Here is a 21725-nt window from a genome sequence, read left to right on the forward strand (position 1 = left end):
AGTGATACCAAGTACAAGGAAAAAACCAGAAAGGGATACAAACAATAAAACTACACTTATAAGACTAAAACTTAAATTCAGTAAATTAGAAACCTGCTTAGGCAAAGATTGTAACGTATATTCAGTTTCCAGAGACTTCAGTTGAAGGACCCAACATTCTGTGATTTCAAGAGCTCTGGTCTCCTGAATCCCACAAGCGATGGACAACTCAAATATCTTTTTACCCCATCATATCACTCCAAAGTTCATTGTTTTGATTATAAAAACGAGGAGTCTGGTGGCACCTTAAAGACTAACAGATTTATTTGGGCATAAGCTTTTGTGGGTAAAAAACCCAGTTCTTCAGATTCTTCCTGTTGACTTCCCATCCCCATGCTGATTCGTATGAAAACAGGGTGTCCATTGGTTTGATTTTATAATGCTTGATTTACACTGGAGACAAGTAGACAAGTACATTCCCTCCTGTCTGAGGGCAAACCTGTTTCTCCCTGGTTTTGGTCTCCGACTTTGAAGCATATTATCAATGATTATCCATAATTCTTCATGTAGTGTTAATGCCTACATTTCAAAATGCTATCAATCACCAATGCGTTACAGGCTTTCATAAAAGATATTACTCTATTATAAAAGTATCTGGTACACAATTGGTTGATTCAATTGTTTATCATTTGACGTTCACAGTCCCTGTCCTTGTAAACCACCCTACCTTTGAAATGTATCCTCAGATAAAATCTCTCCCCTGCTTGGGCGTAAACATCATGCTGTCTGGCACCTTCATCTTCTCTGCCTGGCAACCAGGCTGGTCAGACATGCAAATACACAATCCTTTGTTTAAGGCCATCTTTGCTTATCCATTGCTTGCCAAACAAATTTTAAGACCATTATTTTAGCACATATTTATAACTTACACATCATACACATATCATGCAAGGTTATTAATGCTCAGTTAGTACTACTTTTCCACTGACAAAAGGTGGCATGTAATATATCATGACAATAGTGTGTTAAATGTGGTTAGTATGTGGGACCTGACAAGAGTTGCTGACAGAGAGTGTTGAACCACCACTGGGCCTTTGTTACAGTAGGGCAGGAGTAATTTGCTTTTGGGGTAAATTCCGATTCTTTTCCTCCTTAGTCTCCATCTCTTTTCTGGAGATATGCACATACTCACTTTACATTGTTTCCACACAGTCATATGCTTGATCAGACTTGGCACAGAACTCCCATGACATCAAAGTGGAGATGAGGAAAGCAGGAGAATATGAGAGCTGTCAAATAGACCTATTGTTCTAATGATCAAATTTCTCATGGTAATTTACAGGATATCTAAGGTTGAAGTGAGGGGCTTATTTGTATACATTCCTTACACACAAAAACCCAAACACATATCCTACAGCAAAAGCGGACCCAAATTATGCAGACCCTAAAAGACTGGTGTGAACAGTGTCACAAGGGGCCACGCTGAGGGTTACTCAATTAGGGCAAACTGCAAAGAATAGGACAAACAATCCACAAAGTTGGATTAAGATTTACCGAGCCAGCACAAAACAGCTTCTACAATACCTTACTGGTTGCACAGAAGCCAAAACACAGTTCCCTTATTGCAAGGCAGACTTGGGCTTCCACCCAGGCACCCAAGTTAGATATGATGAAGATTACCGAAAATCTTATTCATTATATAAGAAAGTTCTACCAATCCCAAAGGATCAAACACATTATCTCCCAGGTTAAGGAATATTTCAGATCTTACCCAAATACACACTTACAGTTAATTCTTATTAACTAAACTAAAATTTATTTAAAAAGAAAAGAGTGTACTGGTTAAAAGATCAGTATACATACAGACATGACTACAGTTCTGAGATCAGATTCATGGTAGAGATGGTAAGCTTTGGAATTGCAAAGAGTATTTAGAATTAGTCCATAAATTCAGTTCAATGTTCATATTCAGGGTAATCCAGGTGGGACTGGAGATCTCCGTCTTACAACTTAAACTTCCCCTGCATAAAGCATATCTGAGATAAAAAGGATTAGACCCAAGAGACCTTTATACAGTTCCAGGCCTTCTCTTGACAGCAGAGAGTCCTTAGGTAAACAATAGGCAATCATCAAGACTTTGACGTAGATAGATTTCCTAAGCATCACCGGTAATTAGCTACACGGATTAACATAAGGCAATTGCCTGTTTTCCACCATTTGCAGGTGACTTGCTATATAGTTCAAAGAGAAATCAATATAGTGATATCACTATATTTACAGTTAACATTTAAATGTTAAGATCTCCTTTTGATCTCTGAATTAGCAGATTACAGCATAGACAGGAACTGTTTGATTGCATTGTTAACCGCTAACAATATATATGTAAAACACACACAAATTATCTACCAATATGTCCATAAAGGTTGAATTTGGGTCATTTATTCTGCAGGATGCTTAACCCTTTCTGGCTGTGTGTCACAACTGGGCAAGAACACCGAAAGGAAAATAAAAATTAGGCCAAGATTTTCAAAAATGAGAGCCTAAGGTTTGGCTCCTAAATTCATATTTAGGTACCTACAATCATAACCTGTTTTTCAGAAATGCCAAACACCCAGAATCTACCATTCATTTTAATGGGTGCTCAGCATGTCAGGTCACTTACACTTGGGCACCTAAACATGGATTTAGAAGTCTGACTTTAGGCACCCAAGTTTGAAAATTATGGTCTTAATGTCTAATTTCATGTGAGAGATAACAGATGTGATTGTCCAGGACACTAATTAGAAAAGCTCCCTTTTCTGAGGGAAAAGGACAACAGCAGTTAGCAGAAATTCTCTAAGAATCCTATCAGTCTATTTTTAACAGTCTTGACAAACTAGTTTTAGGAAAATGGTAACAAGCTCTTCTGCCACTGTCAGAGTGGAACAGTAAGACTCATTTCACCACTAAAATGCCTTACCTCAGGTCAGTGGTTTTCAGATTCTCCGGTCTGTGGAACAAAGAAGGGTTCACAGCCCTTTCTGGTACATGAACAAGTCCATGGGAGGACTTTATCAAGTGCCCTACAAACTAATGAAGATGGAGAACCATTAGTTCAGATGATCTCTTTACATTTCTCTCTTTTTTTAAAAAGCAGAGAGAGAAAAAAAGTCCCAAAGAGAATAAAACCTCACTAGTTTAAGAAAATTAAATTTTAAACAAATTTTTATTGTCTAAAACATAAAATAAATAGTTAGAAAATAAATGGTTAAATTACATCCATTAAGGAAAAACACACACACACACACACACACTTTTTCAACAAATAAGAGAAAAGGCCTCTGCACTTAGTGACGAGAGAAAGCAGTCTCAAAAAAAATCCCATCAAACTGACACATCAGTTTTTCCAACAACTGAGGTAAGCCTGCTTCAGTAACCAATAATCTTTACATGTAAATAGTATTCTCTCCAGGGGCAGTCGCTTTAATGATGAAGGCTGTGATCCTCTCACGGAACCACTCTGAGGGGTGCGGCAGATCAGACTACAGGATTGAGGCCTAGCTCCATCACTACCTTTTTCTTGAGGTGAGACAATAGGTTGATAAGTGAGACGAATTCAGTGTACAGTTTACAAAAGAATACACTGTTCAACAACAAAAACTTCCTCCCCTCTGACCCCCTGGAAAAACCCTATAAACCAAACCAAATGCACTTTCTAATGCACATGTAATTCTCATGGACATCCATAGAAGTGAGGTATACACAAAGAGGAAAACATACCCCACCTGCTTTTTTAAGATATAGAAATCCAGTCACAGACTTTACCATGCTTTTTACCCCATGGTGATAAAAATGTTTAAAATTATCATTTTAAACAAAATTTAGATAATGGGTTGTTTTCTACAAGCACTCAAAGACGTTGTTTGCAGAGCCCCACTGACTAGCAAGAAACCGTCCCTGAACATTTTTGGCAGCAAGCATGGTAAAATGAGGTCATTGCTACTAATTTTGGCCAGTGCCTGATCAGTCCATTAATTTCTAAATGGCAGTTCATGCATTACACAATGCACCAATTTTCAAAATAAAAAAGTTCATTGAGTCAGTAAATTATTTGCATTCACAAATGCATCCTATGCTTGATCTTCCATCTATTCCCCTAACATTCAGTATTGGCAAAACTTCAGCAAGTGGTAGTAACCATCCGACAAGAACATCTCACCTTGCCAGCTTGTGCCATTGTACCAATGGCCAGCAATAGTTACAGGAAATTCTGCAAAAACCCTATATTGTCACTGTTACCAGGCCATGCACCTGCACATTACTGTATTTCTATCAATTGGTCTACAAGTGAATTTTTTAAAAAGTGGCTTAAAATAAAAGAAGGCAGCTAACTCCAAGGACAAGAGGGGAGTGAAGATTTTCTAGTAGAACTGTAAGCAGCCTGACACTTTCAGATCTTGACAAGAGGAGATCAGTTATCCAAAGGAACCTGAGCGCGAGTTCCAATGAAAGCGGGTTCTGATCAGCTTCAGAGCAAGGTCTGAATAAGAATCTGTATAATGTACAGAGAAGCCCTCTGAGAGACTGGTTGCATCTCTCTCTCTCTTTATCTTTATGAACAAAGTACAAAACAAACTCTGAATTATCTATATAAACACTGTCAGTTAATGCATGCTATTACACTCTTAAAAGTTAAAAATTCAGCTTTCAGCATCTGGTGGATTTTTTCCTCCTAATCATGCTGTAAGAATAGTTAAATCCTTTTTTTGCTCTATGTGTATATTTGTGAATCATTAGCTTAAAAAAATAGGCAAAGTATCATCTTAGTCACTGCCTATGAATTTACTCATTTATATTCTCCATAAACCTAACTAAAGAAAAAAGATTAACTGAATAGAACCTTCTCCTTTAATAAGAACAGGATATTCTGATTATTTAAGGCACATTATGTGAAACTGGTGTCTCTGATGGGCTTCACCACACAATGATCAGCAATGTCAAAGGCTTAAGAGTTATAATTTTTTCAGCCTTGATTTTGCAGGTAATTTGATTTTTATTAAATTCATGTGGATGCAGTGAATACGATGAAAAGCATGTGTGTGTATTAGTTTTATTTATTTAAATTAAATTTGTCCCACAACAGTGATTAGCTCTTTGTTGTACACTCAAAAAGAGAGGATATTTACAAAATAGGAAGGGAATCTTTGGAAAGCTACTGAGGGCTAAATAAAAAAACTGAAAAGGATATTTGTTATTGTTTGGGAGGGAAGCTTAACTAGACAGGGCCTCTCTGCTGAAGAATGAAATAATGATTTTGTTAATTAGTAATAGTATTATAGCCGTACTTATCATAGAGCTGTAGCATCAGCCTCTAGCAAATAAATAGAAAACACAATAGGAAGAAAAACAGCACACGGTCTTCCAGATTCTGCCCCATGTTTCGTGCCCCTTTCCACCACACCAGCGGCACCAAGGAGCTACAAAGGAGGCAAAAACAGCCCTGGCAGACTCCCCTGTGAGAAGGGGGAGAAGAAGGTTTTCCTTAATTGATCTATACTGTAATCTCCCCCCCCCCGCACCCCCCCCAAACACACACCTTTACAGCCCCTGCCATGTTGAGGAGACATATCTCAGAGTGGGCCAGGAGCACAGCTGCAGCACATTACACTCTGGTGATGGCATAAAGGCCCGTAGAGGAGTTTTACCAATTCAGAGAAGCTCAGGGATGCTTTAAGTTGTCCCAAGAGCACATACCAGAACTAGGGAGATGCAAATGTGCCTTAAAGCCACCTTCCACTAGCTACGACCAACCTGGTCCTGCACTCAGCACAGAACTGGAAAAAACAGATAATCTGGCACAGTCTCTTCAATGCATACGACTTTCAGCACAAAGCACTTCTGCTCTGGCCAGCTTACAGAAAGGTGGTTCCAAAAGAAAAGACTCACGTCAGCCATGGGGTATTATAATAAAGGGGAAATATAGACAGTTTTAACTTAGGAGTGGCTAATGCAGTCAGTTCTCCAAGTTCTTCATGTGTTTTTGTTTGGGGCTTGGTCTCCCAAAGGGGGCTGGAAGTAAAAAAAACCAGAATTTCAAGCCACGGGGATAACACCGTCGATTGGCTGCCTTCCCCACTGCCCACCTCCTGGAAAAGAGCAGCTAATGAACATTGCTGGAAGAAGCAGGCAGAGCTCTCTCTCACCACTTGACACCATTCTTACAGGAGGGGAAGGGTGACCAGAAAGAGCCAAGCAGCTCAGGGTTGCCTTGCTCCCTCCTCCCCTCCTGTGAGCAATGTGTCTGTTGCAGGGAGGAAGAAGCAGAGAGTAATAGCAGGCCTGGGAATGGGGAGAAGGAGGTGAAGGACCCCTGGAACTACAGGAGAAGCAGGGGGCAAGGCTGGGAAGGGTCAGAAATGATGGGAGGTAACCGAATTTATAAAAGGGGGGGGCAGATGTGGGGGCAAAAATTCCTGCAACAGGGGCCAAAAAAAGTTCTTCTGAACATTGGGGAGAGTCGGCAACACATTGTCTCACACACTATGGGGTGGACCGTGCCCAGGAGGAGCTCAAAAGTTAAGGTAGACCAATATAGCCTTTTAAAAATATATATATATATATATATTTTCAAGATCTGTTTTCTGATTTTTGAACCTCTCGGGTTGGAAATACTGCTCCTAATCCTAGAAGGAGAGGGGAATACCCTCTTCCTCCTAGTCAAGAGCCCTCAAGCTACTTGCCTTCCTTGCTAATATATCTGCCTCAATAAGTGCAGGTGAGAACCTGCCTTTTTCAGCAGCAGAGCGAGCAGTGGGTGGGGCAGGCCATTCAGCTAGTACCCTTTTGAAGGAAGCAACTCTTTACTGCCTGACTGAGCATGGGGTATACATACCCCCATCGGCAATACACTTACAGCTCTTGCAGCTGCCACCATGTATCAGGAGTGTACTATGGGAAAAGTCTGCTCATCACTAGGGTTCGCAAACATATGGTCCATGGGCTAAAGGTGGCCCTATAATCAGCACTCTTCTGTGTCCACTGAGCAATGGAAGCGAAACGCTCATCTCTGGTAACTTTCACTTTTATCTACTCTGCTCATTTCCTTTGTCATGTGAGTGTGTACACGCATGCACAGTAGGATACAAAATAAAACTAACTAAAAATATCTGAGTTTCACTTTGAAGTCCTCCCAGCTGTACACCAGACAGGAAAGGTGTCAGTGAACAGACATGGGGTGGGGAACAAAAAGGAAAAGTGGAAACAGGAATCAGGATAGGAAGTGGGGGGTGGGGGGTGGACAAGACTGGCTAAGAGACCCTGGAATGTGGAATCAAAGGGAAGGAGGAAAAATTAGACCAGAAAGTAAATGGATGTGGAAAGGAGAAGAAACAGGTCAGGAAGTGGACTCTCCTCTCACCTCATAAAAACAAAGACTATTAATTTTGAACATACATGAAGGACATGACAAATCAGTAAATAAATGTTTGTGAGGAAAATAATGTTTTGTTGTGGTAAAGAGGGCAGTGAAACCTATTGAAAATGTAATTTGATCCTTATCCCAAAATGATTTAGATACTCCTGCACTAGCAGTCAGACAGAATGGATTCCTGTAAGCTATGGTGAATTAGCTGAAAGAAAGAGCCTGGCATGTACCATGAATCTTCCCTACTCCTCTAACCAGGAGGGCCCTGCCTCCATTTCTGCTGTATGGAAACAGGAGGCAGGATACCAGCACAGGAATACATATCCCTGTAATGATGTGCCATAGAGCAGAGTTCTGGGGGAATGGAGTCCATGTGTCAGCATGTTATACAGTTTGCTGCTTGCAAGCAGCAGCTACTAGATGGACTAGGGATAAAAGGAGAATAAATTTCTCTCTCTGTAAGCGAACAATGATCAGATTCTTCTGTATACCACTCTCACCCCTGACTGCAGGCTGAAAAAGTAACTTAAAGGACTTATGGGTACACAGCCTGGCCCAGGCCCCCCGGGTCTCCAGCAGCCATTTAAAGGGCCTGGAGCTCCAGCAGCTGCCGGGAGCCAAGGGCCCTTTTAAAAAATCACCAGACCCCAAGGCAGCTGCCCCTCTCCCTCTCCCCCACCCCCGTCAGCGGCCCTGCTGGTACAGTACTTAAAACGCTGCTTTGGCAGCACTTTATCGTCGGCTGTGTATCAGCAGTCACTTTCTTACTGGCACACCATAACGACTTACTGTCGCCTCTGCCTGCAGTTGATGCACTTGCGAGATATACACTGTACTCTGTCCCTCAACTGAGCCACTGGATACGTGGCACTACCTTCCCAAATTGTAACAGGATTTTTAGTTACGCTTTAACAGGCGCAATGCAATTTGAAAATATGACTGCAGCTTTAAGGAGCTAAAAACCAAAGGAACAATCAAGTTCTCAGCACAATTCCCTTTAAAAATTTTTGACTCCTTACAGGAAAAACAGATCCAGTCAAGAAAATAACCATGACCTCACACACTTTTCTGTCTGTAACTGTCAAGTACCACTGGCCTAAAGTCAACCACTTTTTTTTGGGGGGGGGCGGGGGGGGAAGCTATTATCTTTAAGAAATTTCAATTCGAGCATCGGAGGAGATCAGTGGAGTTCTTATACAGAGTGCGTGTGCAGCGCACAAATAATGAGAGAAATCAATAGGAGCAATCTCCCAGGAATGGGAGTTTTGACTAAGGGCTGGTCTACCCCACAGTCGCTACAGTGGCACAGCGGTACTGACGTAGCTGTGCCATGGTCGTGCAGCTAGCGCAGACCCGCTGTGCCAGTGGGAGAAAGCTCTCCCCTTCGCATTAATTACGCCATCTCCCTGAGCAGTAGCGTCAGCGGGAGAGCGCCTCCTGACGACAAAGCTCTGTCCACACTGGCACTTCGGTTGGTGTAATTTAAGTTGCTCAGGGGTGTGGAAAAGCCATCCCCCTGAGTGACAGAAGTTATATCAAAGTAAGTGCTAATAATGTAGACCTGCCCTCTGTAGCTCACGAAAGCTCATGCTCAAATAAATTGGTTAGTCTCTAAGGTGCCACAAGTACTCCTTTTCTTTTAACAATAAAAAAAAAATCATCCAGGACACCAAGAAATCAGGAAATAAGACCCGATAAAGGCCTACAGACAAAAACCTATAGCCTATACAGGAGTAAATAAATGTAATGAACGATTCAATAAAAATGTTTAGCACTTATTTTAAAACTGCTTTTGCATGGCATTATAAAAATAATGCTCAGTGTGAATTTTTAAACCACCACATTTCAATCACAATGTGAAAGCGTGTTGTGATAAAAAAAATATTCCATCCTCTTACACGGTTGCATAGTTTTCCTAGGGAGACTGTACATTTCTATAAAACGGTAATATCTGATCATCTAAATGCATGGAAATGATGTTGAGAGAGAGTTCACCTTTGAACAGAACAAGCTGAAAATGGTATATTAAAACTACCAATGAAAACGAGATCAATGGTTGTCCAAACTTTCAGTAAGCCTCCAACAGAGCATTCACCACTTCAAATGGGCACATTCAAATTGCTACTTAAGTATGAAAGCCTTTGCCCAAATACATTTGTTAGTCTCTGAAGTGCCACAAGGACTCCTTCTTGCTTTTTACTTGTATCATTGTTGCTACCACAGTTATACAATTGCAACAAATCTTGTGCAAAGTACATCATGTGAGGTATCATTTGAAAAAAGTTATATTCTGCTAAATAGGATTATCATGTTTATATGCATGTACCCTCTCCATAGATGAAGTGTCCGTCTCAAACATGTTCTATTCCTTGGTAAATCCCAACAGACAAAATTTACATTCAGATTAGCCATCACTGCTTGATGGGCCATCTATGTGATGATGGGCCATTGAGGGCAATCAGCTCTTCAGTGAGCCCTCCCTCAGACAGCATGGAGCCAATGGCTACCCCGATGATTCAGCAAAGCACTTAAGGATATTTGATCTACGACTCCATCTTTTGCCAGTAAATTTCCATGCACATGAGCTGAAGGTATAAAAGTGGAAGCTGTGACATCACTTGTGTTCATGCCTGCTTCTCATTTCTGGACTGCGATTTTCTAAGGAAGCTGGGTGGGTGGGGGTGGTATTCAGTCCTTTGTTCAATCTGCTTGGGTGAACCAGAGAGACCTATTACAAGCTAGCAGATTTAACATCACTGCTATTATCCTGACCTGCAAACTCTGAAATCAATTGTAATGTATAAGATTATTTTAACCTATATTTATTCTTTTTTATTATTAAACCTCTAGTTTAATTCTACTAAAGGAATTGGCTACAGTGTGTTATTTGGTAAGATCTAAGTATACATAGTGTGACCTGGGATCAGAAGAACCTCATATATGAAGAATCTGGTTTTTAGTAACCTCTCATCATAAAGACCAAATGTCTGAGTGGTGATAGGGGCTGGATTGCATAAGAAGGAAACTGTGTTTTGGCTTTTTGTTAACCAGTGGGGGATACAGGAGCTCACTTTTGTTACTGGCTTGATGAACTCTAATGTTAGAATAACCACCAGTTTGGAGATGTGACCGCCCTGTTTTTTATCAGTCTGTCCTGAGTCTGGCATTCTCAGCTGTGACCGACATGGTCCACAGGCCCAACTATCTGATCTGTGCAAAAACTCTCTATTAGCATACACAAGATGTTGTGTTTAAACTTGCAGGTTTATATGCGCACTAATTGAAGGCATGCTGAAAATGCAGGCTCAAAGCTCACCATCAAAGTTGGGAAACCCAAACTTGCCCTGCCCACTCCCTTCTATATTTGTTTTGCAAAGTCCTTATGTGTTATTCTGTATGCTTTTCAAAACAAAAGCAAGCGTTTCAGTACTTCCCTCACCTTTACCACCGTAAACCCCAAACTCTCTGCAACAAGTCCCGTATGGATGAGCAACCCTAAAACAAAACAAAACCCATAGGTGCCGATTTCATGGGTGCACCCATGGAAAAAAATTAGTGGGTGCTTAGCACTCACAGGCAGCAAGCTTCCCCCCGCCTCCCAGTGCCTCCTGCCTGCCAGCCCCTCTGCCAATCAACTCCTCCCCCTCCTTCCCAGTGCCTCCCACCTGCAGTGATTAGCTGTTCCGCAGTGCGCAGGAGGAGGTATTCAGAGGAGGGGGCTGAGCACCCCTGGGTCAATTGGAAGCTGGGGTGTGTGAGAAAACCATGTGTGCATAAGACAAAGGAAGAGACAGAAGCCACATCTGTAACAGGTTTTGATAAAGCCTTTATCATGAACATCTCAATGTTTCACCCTCTTTCCTTCCCCCACCTGTGTGATCATACACAAAACACAGTTAAAAAAAGAGAGAAGAGATGAACATTTGTCTACATTCTTCTTCTTTCTCCTAGCACTTGTGCAAATTTAGCCTTCCACTTTAATAATGGAATTATGCCTTACTTTACCGAGTTAACTTCTCACACACCAGGCCATCAGCACTTCCAACTGCAGATAAGGATACAGACTATTACTTGTGGGAGAAGATTGACTGTCTTGGGTAGGATAGGCTTCACAGTGGTAACCGTGTTAGTCTGTATCAGCAAAAAGAACGAGGAGTACTTGTGGCACCTTAGATACTAAAATTTATTTGGGCATAAGCTTTCGTGGGCTAAAACCCACTTCATCAGATGCAACTGATAAGTAGGACAGCTATGAATAAGGCCTAAGTGAGCCAAAGCAGACAAGTCTAAATATCTGAGCACAGACCAGAAGTCTTGAATGTTTTATGATCAGCACTGACACTTACTTCCTACGGGGGGGGGGGGGGGAGTGGAGTTCACTGGGGTAGTGTAGACATGGCCTAAGACTGAAATTATTCCAACAGGTGCTGCAAGGAAGAGCTAGTTAATGTCTGGAAAATGTTTCAAAAGATATAGCAGTACAATCAGCCATTATCATCACTGCCTGTTTTAACTTTGGTTTTAGAGCAGTTAAAGGTCTTGTCAAAAATATACTTACATACTCCAAACCATTTGAAAACATTAAATTCACTCATGGCGATTCTGGACTGAAACTTAGAACCTTAGAATTATGATTACATTTGCGGGGGGAGGGGTTGAGATAAATGGAAACATGTTTTAACCTGCCAGTTTTCCCCTTTATAGATTTGCAAACATTTCTGCTCCCTACCGCTTGTATTTCTTATAATGCTTTAGCCAACTTGACTACTTTTATTTGCTTCTTGTGTGGTGCACAAACATCAATGAAGAGAGCAATACTTAAGTAATGGAATGTATCCTTTAAGCACCTCAAAGGAGCAGAATAGTTTTTAATTGTTCATCCAAGAAAAACTTGTGGCTATTATTACTTATTTTCTTAAAATATTATCAGTATTTATCATTACAGAACATTTTGTATCCAATTGTTACAATTTAAAGGAATGTCATTTTGGGGTCCGAATTTACATTAGAATATCCCGGGGATGGGAGGGAGGCCTGTAGGGGGAAGTAACCTACATTGTTTATGAGTAATTGCATTGTTTCTAGCGTCTACTTTATTTGACACAAATATCACTGGCAAAGATTTTAGAAGATAAAATAATTTCCTCCATCCTCCAAAGAGAGACCTACTTAAGTTTCAAAATATATTTTGCTAAAAACTAAGGACAAACTCTGACCTTATGCAAGCCTACTGATGGTCACTGAAACAACAAATATTTGAATCAGGACAGAATTTAGCCTTTAATTAAAACCATATTTTAAGGTATTTATGCACTATATTCTAAGCATTCAGATGAATAAATCCATCCGGTTTAAAATCAGTTGCTCCCGGACAGAAGAGTATAGCTAGCTATAATTTATAACATTAAAAGCTTATGTTTTACAAAAAGATCAGTTTACTAAATAGTTTAGTAATTAGCAGCCTTCTCTGAGAATCAGGCCTTAAGTTCTAAACATACAGAAAAAGAATCAGCTAACAGTTGTTGCTGGATTCACGTTGGTAGCAAAAGTTCTGTAATAATGAGACTTTCAGCAGCTTATTATAGGTAGCCTGCAAAGGCAACATGAGTTTGAGCATTTTCTCAAAATGCTCATTTAAAAGAGATTTAGTGCACAGATTTAAAGGTGGTGAACTTTCCACACGCTTCTATTCATTTCCCTGTACACCAACTTTGCTGATGTATGCGCATCTCCAGCTTTAGTGTGGTTATTTATAATGAATGTGACTAAATCAGAACAGAGTATTTTCAGTTTCACCGACAAAAATATTCTTTAAAAAAAATCACTAATTTTTACCCTTATCTAAAAGTTATTAGCATATTGAGTAACCTGGTTGAGAGAAATACAAAAGCTATTACACACACACACACACACACACACACACACACACACACCACCTTTCTTCCTCCTAATATATTTTGTCTTTTCTTGGGAATTTAGGGTGAAATCCTGCAAACCCACACAGTACTCCAGATAGGCTCATAAGTCCCAAAATGCAAGAGAAATATTGAATTTCCTGCACAGGAGCCAGGTTACAGAGAGCCTATGGAAATGGCAACAACAATTCCCGCATACTGTGAAAACATTTTTAGTGGTGGTTCTCTGGACTGAACTATCGGAAAGAGGCTGTGGGGGACAACAATGTGAATTCACCATTCCAGAAGGCGACTTGGGAGGCAGGGTGGAGAGAGAGAAGTAAAAAGGCCTATACTGATACTCCAGCCAAGATATAGGAATGGTGGTCATGAAATACCACACACAACCTGATATACTATCTCTGATTTGGACTAAGATGAGGGAGAACATTTTCCCATCCCTGCTAGAGGTCCCCCATACAAATATAATTCACTAGGATTTCTAGGAAGGACCAAAATATCATTGTTACAATACATACTTGATCATGTACAAATTACCAAGTACTGCTATAAAGTAGAACTGGCAGGGATGAAATATTTTGGAATTTGTTTTAAAAGGTTCCTCATGTTTACCTCTATGAGCCACAGAAGTGTGTTGTACAGATTTCATTATTATTTGATAGTAAAGTGATTATCTTCAGATGAGCATGCAGTTTCAAAAGCTGTTTACAGTGTCTTCCCACAACTCCCAATAATCTACTAACTATAAAGAGGAAAATATATACATGTTCTAATAACATTGTCTTATGGTGAAGTAACAATCCACTGTTACTTTTGTTTGGTGAAAGATTCAGCACTTCAAGGTGACTCATAGTATATTGTAGGTCCAGATAACATTATAACTTGCGTCACTTCTATCAAATTCAAAGAACTATAGTAGTAAATCTACATTAGGGAACCATCCCACGCTGGCAGGAAAATGGACTAAAGAAATTAGAGATGGAATATGCCTGTGATTCTATAAAAAAGTAATTTATTTGGACAACTTTAATGTTTATTCCAATGGTTTCTGAGGTTAAGTACCATGCTGTAGCCCTTAGCACTGCAAAAGAACAAAGATAATTTTCTTTTACCTTTCATTTATCAGTGCACAGTGGCACACCCACAAAGTACCAGACAACTAGTTTGGTTTGGAGCTTCCACTAGGGCTTGGAGAGGAAAAGAGCAGAAGACTGATATGAAGCTGGCTTCACTGAAAACAAACCATCTCATCATTCTAGGTCACTGCTTTATTCCTTCTGTTTCAATTTGCTTCAGCAGGTTTCCATTAAACTGGTATATCATCTAACCTAAGCAGGGAGATGGGGCAAGGAGAAACTGACAGCTTTCTCCAACATTGCTGTCAACAATACTATTCTGCAGATCAGCCAGCAGATGACACTTCATGGTACTGTAACAAGTGTGACTCAGAGAACAAGCACACCATAGCTCTGATTCCAATGACCCATGCAGGGGGGCAGTGTCCATGTTTTACTTCAGGAATTGAGTATACCTCTTCAGGAAAGCTGTAACTGCTGAGGGGAAAATGTGCTTTAATGCAGGGCTTAAAAAGTTTACCAGACACTTACTAGTCAAGGCTGAGACAAAAGAGGGGACCTCCCCACAAATCAGAATTGCAGGACAACGCCAAGGTGGGAAGCCCATCTTCCCCCTCTCCTGACTGCCAGGAGGAAGGGGAATTGTAGAGTTCCCATCAGCCTTCATTGAGAGACCTCTTTGGTACTGACCTTTGCTAGTAGGTGTTTGGAGGATGGCAGCCCCCTTCCTGGATGCTGGGAGGCGGTAGGGGGGGGAAGCTTTATTCTCCTCATTTTTGGGTGCTGGGATAGAGTTTGCTACTTTTTCTCCACACTCCACTTCTGGTTACTGGGAAGAGAAGGCAATGCTTCCCACTTTAATCTCTTTCAACACCACCCCTTTCCCAGGCTTGCGTCCTGGTACCCCCTTCCTCTACTCCCACAAAAAGGAGAATTATTCAGAGTTGAGTGCTCCATTTTCTTCATTCTGGGTAAGCACAGGAGCACTACCAGTTCTGTCTCCTGCAATTTATTCTCCATCCCAGCCCATGTGGTTCTGGCAGAGCGATGGGAGGGAAGTACCTATTAATGAACCCTAGCAGCACGGGAGCTGAGCAGCTCCAGGCTACATTCAATAGTTCACTATCTGGATTTCACTTTCTCAAGCAAGCATGTATATTTTTCAAGACTGGCTCAGATGCTGGATTGCATCATCTCAGTTATCAGATCCACGGACAACACATAGAAGTTAGAGTAGCACAGACTGCTCCTCAGAAAAATTCATTCTAATTTGCTAATGGGTGAAGGGAAGTTCTTCTTGGGTTGTGGCTCCATTAAGATCCCACATACCATACAAACATCTAAAAAAGAGCCACTGGACCCAACTGACAGAAATCTTGGGGTAGCTCTCAGATCAGCTAGACATCTAGTTGTATCTGTTGGTGCTACCAAATGAGCTGCTTGTTTATTTTCATCTTTAACACAACTCAACCAGGAAAATATCCTAATTCTCAGAGGGTCAAAATAAGGTTGAACAAAAAGCCTCAGCAGCCTCACATTTCAGAAGAGGAGTGGTTCTGAGTGACTCATTTCATTTTCTAATGATCCCACTTGTCCTTCACAAGCATAAAATACAGCAAGATTTAACAGGCTGCATAATAAACATCTGTAGACTATTTTTGTCACCTCAGCATCATAAGCAGCACTCTTGACTGTCAATCCTTTCTGAATGTGACAGTGTATACAAAATGGACACTTTCGTCATACATTTTCAAGAGTCAGGCCTATTACTTAGCAAAAATCCTGCTCAGGAGAGGAGAATGAAAATTTAAGCTGAAAAATAGAGACACATTGACTAAAGAGGAAATACGCAACACAACTTAGTTTGCTCAAAGAAGGTACTTCATAAGGAAGGTGGAAATTGTGATCTATGCAAGTCCGAATGTAAAGAACAAATGCTAACATACAGATTTCAAAACATGATGGAAATGGGAAAGAAATAAGTTCTTCCCACATCCACTGCTTTTTTGAGAGAGACATTTACTGACAAAAACAGTTTTCTAAATCTTCTGGTGTTCTTTGCATGTCAGGTAACTAATATTGCTTTGTTGTACAACAAGAGAACAAACCTATTCCCTCAATAATTGATGAATAAATGGTTTTGTTCAAAGAAAATCTGGTTGACCATATTAAAAACAAACATTAGACACAACCACCATTGCATAATATGACTATGCTCTAGGAAACTATCCAGGTCATCTCTAATAACCTAACTTTGATACCCAATTCTGTCGCCTCTACTCATGCCAGCATGAATAAGAGTTGTGGTATTAACTCAACCTTATAGCATACTCCTAGACCCTACTGTAATTCAGTGTGGGAGCTAGCTGAAACCTGGCTATTCAAGGCTCTGATTAAAAGATAAAATTATTAATACGACACATTGTCACTGCACTTAATGCAACATGAAAAATATGTTTGTTCTGTATTTGTACAGCACTTAGCACAACAGGCTTCTAGGTGCTACCTCTGCCTTTCTTTACCTGGGTACAGAGGGCCCTATCTGCAGGGGAACCAGCATGGTTTTTTTGCAGGGAGAAAGGCATCTATGAAGCTTGAATAGTAGGAGACGCATGCTCAGCTGCACAAGCTTTTAGGTAGGGATTTTTAAGTGGCATAAGCTCCAATGGCCATTCCCCTGAACAGAGAGGGGACTCAGGAACCGCAGTGGCTATTGAAGCTGTGCAGTGGTATTGTTTCCATTCTCTGGGCTGATCAGTAAGGCAGGAGCACATTTCCTTGTGGCACCCCATAGTGAACCGCCAGCTTAGTTGGGCAATGCTTTAGAGATGTAATTTCTAGAGCATCAGTATATTTATCACCATTCAAGCAAACTGTGTAACCAGAAAATGAGGGCTTCTTTAATCTAAAACACGAAACGAAATCTAAGCTAAACTTCAGTGTCTTATGGTTTTAAGTGTAAGTTTAACTTTCATAAATTCTTATAAAAGAGCTGAAGGTTCAGACTTGTGGGAATTCCTGTGGGCAGAAACCAATGAGTTACATAACATTCTAGATATTAGCAGCACAAACAATCTTTTTATGAAACTTAAGACTGTGTGAACTTATAGCATCCTCTGGCAATTCAAAACTCAGGACTGGATTTCAGCCTCCTGCCCACAGCCCCCATCCCTCAAAAAGCCCCCAAATCACTCCACACACTACATCACCCCCAGGTTACTCTGTCTTCTCTTTAGTAATCCTTTGGTGTGGGACCGAGCTTTTTGTTCACCCTTTTCTCAATATTTCTGGGAGGAGGGTGGCTGGCTGACCTGCTTCCCACACCTGCCTTTTGAACCAGCAAGCCTCTCTCAATCCACATGAGGTCTTTAGTAGGAAGGCAACCTACCAGCTCACCCCAGTGTCCTCCGCAAGGGCTGGGAAAAAACTCCTCCCTGTCCTGCCGCAATTGAGCCATTAAAGCACTGGACAGAGGCACATCATTAATGCCCTGGCACATGCACAAGTAGGTATTGTCTACATTTCAAGCTGTGGGGGTCTGAGTCCCAGCTCGAGGACAAATACTGACAGTATTTCTCATTGCGCTAGTGCACTAAAATTAGAATCTACCCATAGCAACATGAGCTGTGGCATGGACTAGATGCCCTGAGTGTGTGCTGACCCTAGACACATACTCGGGGCAGTTAATTTCCGCTGCTGCTCATTCTGTCATGGTTACACTATTTTTAGCACACTAGCTCAATGAATGCTAACATGGGTATGTCTCCTCAAGCTGGGAATCACACCCCCAGCTCAAAGTGTAGACGTACCCACAATGCTAAGGTATTGCAGCCAAGTGAACGGTACCAGCCCTTCTTAGAAAATGGCTTATGGGAAGCAGGCACTTGTCCCCTAAAAAAGACTCAATCTAGATGTTGGAGGAGAAAGAGTACAAATGGACCTACCCTGGTCAGCCTCCCAAAGGAGCAGAAAGGGGAAGGGGCTGGTTAGTTACCCCTAAAAATCCAAAACGGGGGGAAAATGTTGATAATACAGCTCCTAAAGACATAAGGAAAGCAGGTGAAAGGCTACTGTATTTAAAAGCAAATCACGGAAAGAGGACAGTAATACAAGTCACACAGCGAGGTGGTGGGACATGTCCAAAGTCACACAGGAATGGTCTGATCTTGCATTCTTTTAAGTCAGTGACAACACTGCAACCTTAATTAATGCAGGATCAAGTTGCCAAATCCAGGTCTAGAACCACAGCCTCCCGACCCCCAGTACTCCAGGCTTCGCTGCCTCCCTCTGTAATAGTCCATTATCTCCAGTGGACTATTCACACAAATGTGAGGATTTGCAGACTAGCACCCCTGAGGAGCACAGCACTCGCCTGCAGATCTTAAAGGCATGGATTGCTGTTGCATCACAAGCTTCATCCTGCCAGTTACTTTAAACTGCCCTTGTAGACAGGTTTCAGAGTGGTAGCCGTGTTAGTCGGTATCAGCAAAAACAACAAGGAGTCCTTGTGGTACCTTAGAGACTAACACATTTACCTGGGCATATACTTTCGTGGGCTTTAGAACCCACTTCATCAGATGCATGGAGTGGAAGATACAGGAGCAGGTATAAATACATGAAAAGATGTGAATTGCCTTACCAAGTGTGAGGTTAGTCTAACAAGACAATTCAATTGACAGCAGGGTACCAAGGGAGGAAAAATAACTTTTGAAGTGGTAATGAGAGTGGCCCATTTCAGACAGTTGACAAGAAGGTGAGAGTAACAGTAGGGGGAAATTAGGTTTAGGTTTTATAATGACCCAACCACTCCCAGTCTTTATTCAGGCCTAATCTGATGGTGTCCAGTTTGCAAATTAATTCCAATTCAGTAGTCTCTGGTTGGAGTCTGTTTTTGAAGATTTTTTGTCAAAGAATTGCCACTTTTAGGTCTGTTATTGAGTGACCAGGGAGATTGAAGTGTTCTCCTACTGATTTTTGAATACTATGATTCCTGATGTCAGATTTGTGTCCATTTATTCTTTTGAGTAGAGACTGTCCGGTTTGGACCATGTACATGGCAGAGGGGCATTGCTGGCACATATCACATTGGCAAATGTGTAGGTGAACGAGCCCCTGGTGTGGCTGATGTGGTTAGGTCCTATGATGGTGTCCCTTGAATAGATAAGTGGACACAGTTGGCACCGGGGTTTGTTGCTGGGTTGGTGTGTAGTTGCTGGTGAGCATTTGCTTCAGGTTGGGGGCTGCCTGTAAGCGAGGACTGGCCTGTCTCTGAAGGTCTGTGAGAGTGAGGAATCATCCTTCAGGATAGGTGCTAAATCCTTGATGATGCGCTAGAGAGGTTTTAGTTGGGGGCTGTAGGTGACAGTTAGTGGCACTCTGTTTCTTTGTTGGGCCTTTGGGCTTTGTAGAAGGAGACTTCTGGGTACCCTTCTGGCTCTGTCAATCTGTTTCTTCACTTCGCCAGGTGGGTACTGTAGTTTTAAGAATGCTTAATAGAGATCCTGTAGAGGTTTGTCTCTGTCTGAGGGATCGGAGCAGATGTGGTCATATCTTTGAGCTTAGCTGTAGTGTGATGTGGTCTGGATAAAAGCTGGAGGCATATAGGGAAGTATAGTGGTCAGTAGGTTTCCGATATAGGGTAGTGTTTATGTAACCATCGCTTATTAGCACTGTAGTGTCTAGGAAGTGGGCCTCTTGTGTATACTGGTCCTCGCTGAGGTTGATGGTGGGGTGGAAGTTGTTGAAATCTTGGTGGAATTCCTCAAGGGCTTCCTTCCCATGGGTCCAGATGATGAAGATGTCATCAATGTAGTGCAAGTAGAGTAGGGGCGTAAGGGGACAAGCTGAGGAAGCATTGTTCTAAGTCAGCCATAAAAATGTTGGCATACTGTGGGGCCATGTGGGTACCCATAGCAGTCCCACTGACTTGAAGGTATAAATTGTCTCCAGAACTGAAATAGTTGTGGGGGAGGACAAAGTCCAGCCACTAGGTTTGCCGTGATGGTATCGGAGATGCTATTCCTGAAGGCTTATAGTCCATCTTTGTGTAGAATGTTCGTGTAGACAGCTTCTATATCCACAGTGGCTAGGATGATGTTTTCTGGAAGATCACCAAAGGATTGCAGTTTCCTCAGGAAGTAAGTGGTCTCTCAAATCTAGCTGGGTATGCTGGTAGCGTAGGACCTGAGGAGAAAGTCTTCATAGCCAGATAATCCTACTGTCAGGGTGCCAATGTCTGAGATGATGGGGCATACAGGATTCCCAGGTTTATGGACTTTGGGTAGCAGATAGAATACCCCTGGCTGGGGCTTTAGGGGTGTGTCAGTGTAGATTTGTTCCTATGCTTCTTTAGGGAGTTTCTTGAGCAGATGGTGTAGTTTCTTTTGGTAAGCCTCAGTGGGGTCAGAGGGTAATGGCCTGTAGAATGTGGTGTCAGAGAGTTGTCCTGTAGCCTCTTGTTCATATTCTGATCTATTCATGACTACTACAGCACCTCCTTTATCAGCCTTTTTTATTGTGATGTCAGAGTTGTGTCTGAGGCTGTGGATGGCACTGTGTTCTGCATGGCTGAAGTTATGGGGCAAGTGATGCTGCTTTTCCACAATTTCAGCCTGTGCACGTCAGCGGAAGCACTCTACGTAGAAGTCCAGTGTGTTGTTTCAACCTTCAGGAGGAACACTTGGTAAGGCAATTCACATCTTTTCATTTATACCTGCTCCTGTATCTTCCACACCATACATCTGATGAAGTGGGTTCTAGCCCATGAAAGCTTATGCCCAAATAAATTTGTTAGTCTTTAAGGTGCCACAAGGACTCCTCATTGTTTTTGCCCTTGTAGAGGTTTCCCTAACCATGTTACTAATACCACCTAAGTTTTTAATAAACTGAAGAAATGTAGCTTATTTTGTATCATTTGTGCTGTTTACTTTTGCCATTTCATTCAGTGAAAAGAACAACAGTTCACTTTTATTTACAGTTTCTACTAAGTTTCAACTTTCTGGTTCTGATTCATTAGCACAATGCTACTATGTTTGAGTCGCAAACACTGGATGTAAATATTTCCTCTGCAAACAAGACACTGCTCACAGATTTATTTATTTTTAAGTATTAAAAACAAGGTTTTTTAAAATTCAGTTTAGCTTCCGTTTTCACTTTAAAAATTAGCATTGTGAAAAAGCCAATAAAAAACTCAATAGGAAAGGAACATATTTACCTTAAACATCCTATTAACAAAATTATTTCTCTTTTACTTTATCTGAAATAGTGACATAAGATCAACTCTGCTATTAGAGGAACTTTATTTGATGTTCCTGTCATTAACCAAGAGACCTAGGTTACATTCCTTTTGTTATG

The 21725-nt window shown here is 41.3% G+C and overlaps 1 protein-coding gene across 7 annotated transcripts in view; it reads right to left on the reverse strand.

Moving 5' to 3' along the window:
- PIP5K1B (phosphatidylinositol-4-phosphate 5-kinase type 1 beta) overlaps positions 1-21725 on the reverse strand; it is a 167491-nt gene that overhangs the window by 129948 nt on the left and 15818 nt on the right. For 3 of the 7 annotated variants that reach the window (XM_084628253.1, XM_084628254.1, XM_084628251.1), the window contains one exon: positions 2939-3048. The exons of 3 other annotated variants lie outside the window; for them this stretch is intronic. The gene's annotated coding sequence lies outside the window, so the exon portion shown is untranslated. Of the gene's footprint in view, positions 1-706; positions 858-2938; positions 3049-21725 lie in introns of all 7 variants that reach the window. One more of the 7 variants, XM_084628255.1, reaches the window with a different exon arrangement.

Source organism: Lepidochelys olivacea (assembly GCF_965140295.1).
Source record: "Lepidochelys olivacea isolate rLepOli2 genome assembly, chromosome: 5".
NCBI classification, from domain to species: domain Eukaryota; kingdom Metazoa; phylum Chordata; order Testudines; family Cheloniidae; genus Lepidochelys; species Lepidochelys olivacea.